General features: G+C 56.2%; 1 pseudogene; it reads right to left on the bottom strand.

Moving 5' to 3' along the window:
• Positions 1-382: 382 nt before the first annotated feature.
• On the bottom strand, positions 383-501 carry LOC112477574 (annotated as a pseudogene).
• Positions 502-3,833: the final 3,332 nt, after the last annotated feature.

Raw genomic sequence — 3,833 nt, 5'->3', positions numbered from 1 at the left:
ACCTGCAGAGCAGCTGCGGGCAAGTTACCTAACCTCGCAGAGCCTCCCTCCACTTCCTCGTCTCTAAATGAGGGTGTCGTCACGAGTTAACACGTTTAAACCCTGAGAGCAGAACTATTTCCTTACCCTGTGTCCCGTTAAACTCCTCCCAGCCTTTTGCTAAAGGAGGGTACGGTACTGTGGTTAGGAGCTTCTTTGGAACCTGGGCACCCCCTTATTCCCTGTGACTCACCTTCTCCGAACCTCAGTTCCCTCATCCGGCTAGTGATGTGAAGTGGACTCCATGACGGCAGGGAGTTCTGTCCTGCTCACTCCGTCCGCCGCCCCGGGCCTTCAGCCCTGCCTGGACCATCAAACGCTTCTTTATTTTTTTATTTTTTTCCACCTACGGCACCTGGTCTTCCTAGGTGGTCTCCCATCCAAGTCCTAACCACGCCCAACCCTGCTTAGCTTCCGAGATCAGACGGGATCGGGTGTGGTCAGGGTGATTTGGCCATAGAATAAACATTTCTTTAACATATGAGTGAATATATAGTAATCTGACCCTCTACAGAATGGGCCTGGCCCAGTGAAAGATGATGGGCCGGGGTGGGGGGACTTGCTGAAAATTATTAAGTATTTCTAAACAGCAATGGCTGAGCGTATAACCCAGTGTGGGGCCCTTGTACACGACTGCACGGGCCGCCCGCTCCACGAAGCTGGCTCTGATGACGATCCCTGTCCCCTCGTGGCGATGTGAGGACGAAGTGAGTTAATGCACGTAAGGGAATTACTACGTGCTTGGCCCAGAGCAGGCCCTCGGCATCAGCTGATACTACTCCTATCGTATTTCGTGCTCACCCACAGCCCTGTGAGAGCAGACAGGTGTTAGCCCACTGCACAGGTGAGGGAACCAAGGCTCCGGGAGGTGATTAAATGACTTACTCACGGTCTCGGTGGTTACGGGGGATGGGGTAGGATTTGAACCCCGGTCAGACGATGCTGACTCCACTGTGAGGGACTAGCACGTGGAGGATGGAGGAAGCCTCAGGGGGGCAGGGAGGTTCGGTCCTGGGTTTGCACAGCTGCCCTTACCTTTAGGGCTGATCGTCTGATTGTCTGGGGTTTGTTCCTGTCACACAGTAGAGAATCCATAGGCCTGACAGGCTCCTTAGCTCCTTAGTGTGAACCGTTCCCCATGGCACACTGAGCGGAGGGGGCTGCGGCCAGCAGAGAGCCAGGTGAGTCACCCCTGCCCGAGCCGGGCTCAGAGTCAGGACTGCGACCTGGGCCAAAGGGGCAGAGTCCAGGCCAGACATGAAGGCCCAGATTTACAGATTAAAATCTAGGTCCTGCCACGGACGGCCCCTGCCAACCTCGTCCCTTCCCCATGGTCCAGAGGCGACCGTGCCCCAGGCCTACCCACTGCCATGACCCCCGTGCCAACTTCCGTCCCTCCTGGGGCCTCCTGGAAAGCAGGTTCACAACCCCCCCACACCCCCCAAAGCCTTTGCTGTTGCCATTGGCTCTGCCGGGAACAGCCTTTCCCAGGCTCCTTCTCCCCCAGTCCAAGCCTGGCTCCAATGTCACCCCTGAACACAAGCCCTCCCACGTCATCCTTTCCAGAACGCCAGCTCACTCACACTCGCTGTGCGCCTCCTGCCCGGCTCGCCCCCCGTGCTGCTCCGCAGTCACCTTCCTTTCCGTCTGGCTTATTCGTTCGCAGTCAGACGCCCTTCACTACCGCAGACACAAATAAACCCGAGGGCGGGCACCATGTTCACGGCTCTGTCCGTCACCTGCCACGGCGGCCACCATACGGCAGCGACTCGGTAACTATTTGTCGAATCGGTGGACAAATGGCTGTATGACATCAGGAGAACGATTTATGCTCTTTGAGTTTCAGTTTCCCCATCTGTAAAATGGGATTAATACCTAGTTAAGATTAATCTTAACATGGATGTGTGGATTAAATAAGGCTGCCATTTGTCAAAGGGCTTAGCGTGTGCCGGGCACTGTACTGGATACAGAAAATCTGGCATCTAGAAAGTGCGTGATCGATGACAGCTATTACTTACACCCTTCTCATTGCTACTACCACTCTGCTTCACAGATCGGGGTCCCTGAATTGAGAGGCTGCACCCAGGATCCTGAGATGTCCCCGAAGAGTCACCATGGCCACTCGAAGCAGGGAGACACTCCCGGGGTCAGACACAAACACAGCACTTTTGCAAAGAAAGCTCGCCTGAAATTCAGAGGGTTCTTCCTTTCTGGATCCTTCCGTTCGGTTCTCTCCTAACCATTCCATCCCGCTCCACCCCGCTGGGCCCCGCCCTGCCCAACCACACTCTAAGAATAAACCCCACACCCTGCGTGCCTTGGGTGTCACAGCTTCCTGCCCCTATGGTCACGGCTGCGTGGGCCCTGAGGGGTTTTCCAGCTCAGGGCAATGCTGGTGGGACTGGAGGCGACCGGGCCGGAGAGCAGCTGTGATGCAGGCCCAGACCCAGGAAAAACCCAGGCGGGCGCCGGGGCGGAGGCCCCTGGGAGGGGAACCAGGCTTCTCCCAGGCTTCGCCCAGTGCCCGGGCTGGCGGAGGCTTGATGTCAGCACAGGCTACCCTGGCTGTGGGCCAAGGGCCTCCAGATCCTCCAGGCCCAGAACAAGAAGTTCCACTTAGTGTCTGGAAAAATCTATGGCCAGGCTGGATCCAAAGGGATTCCAGCCTAGGGACCCACCCAGCCCTGAGGGAATCATGTTTTTCTACCTTCTCTTCCCCTTCAAACAGTCACCAAGGACTGTCCAGTGTCCTGCGCTCACCCTGGCCGCCTCACTGACACCATCCCGGTCAGACACCGTCCCCAGAGAGCTATTTCCTCTCCCGGTCTCTCTTCTAATCTCCACTCCTGATGTCTATCTACCTCTTCCACACCTGTCAAGGGGCCTGGTCTCTAGCCCTGTTCTGGTTCTCACTTTGAGCAATGTCCAGCCCTTCTCTGCGCCTCGATTGCGCATCTGTAAAACGAGGTCCCAAATGGTCCCTTTCGGCTCTGACATTCCACGATCCGAAGTTTCGAGATGCAAGCACGAGGCTCCTTACGGGACCGTGTGCTCCCCACACGCACCAGGCCCCCAGGACCCGAGTTCACACAGGGCAGGACCCGCCCGGCAAGGATCTGAAAGGTCCCTGCCTGCCTTTCTGGCTCTGTGCCTGGGGCCTGGTCTCCGTGGAGTGGACAGAGGATACGACGTTTGGAGGGCTAAAGGGCAAAGTGTCTAACGCGGAGCTTTCTCACATCCTACAGGTGCGCATTAAAAGGAAGCCATCATGCATTTAGAAGACGAGACCAAGACAGAAAATCTGAAGAAAAAGCAGCCGAGAAAGAATGCGTTGGGCAAACATCCGCAGCATCCTCTATCTTACAAATGTGAACGTGGAGCTCAAGGTTCTTCAAGTGCAGGAGGCAGATTTATGAACCAATGTCCTTGTGATTTCTCTGGACTCCAGGATCCACGGCCACTGTGTACAGTCGTACGCGATGTTCACTGCACAAAAATGCTGGCTCAGAGTCAGTGGGGGCTGGAATTCAGGCCCGGCCCCAGTCCCCAAGCAGGGGTCCGCAGGGCTGCGTCTTCCCCGAGCGGTGGCTTCGCTTCCTCCTCACGCATGCGCCGTGCGGGCCAGCTCGGGCCCTGCGGCTGCTGCGTTTGCCCCGATCCACTCAGACCCGCAAGCGGTCATTTTAGGTTTAAAAGAGACACACACACACACACACACACACACACACACATATATACATGCATATATATGTGTGTGTGTGTGTGTGTGTGTGTGCATGTGTATGCGTGTATAA

This window comes from Pteropus alecto, unplaced genomic scaffold, assembly GCF_000325575.1.
Source record: "Pteropus alecto unplaced genomic scaffold, ASM32557v1 scaffold53, whole genome shotgun sequence".
Lineage (NCBI taxonomy): Eukaryota > Metazoa > Chordata > Mammalia > Chiroptera > Pteropodidae > Pteropus > Pteropus alecto.
The sequence above is the reverse complement of the archived record's forward strand: the minus strand, read 5'-3'. Positions and strand labels throughout refer to the sequence as shown.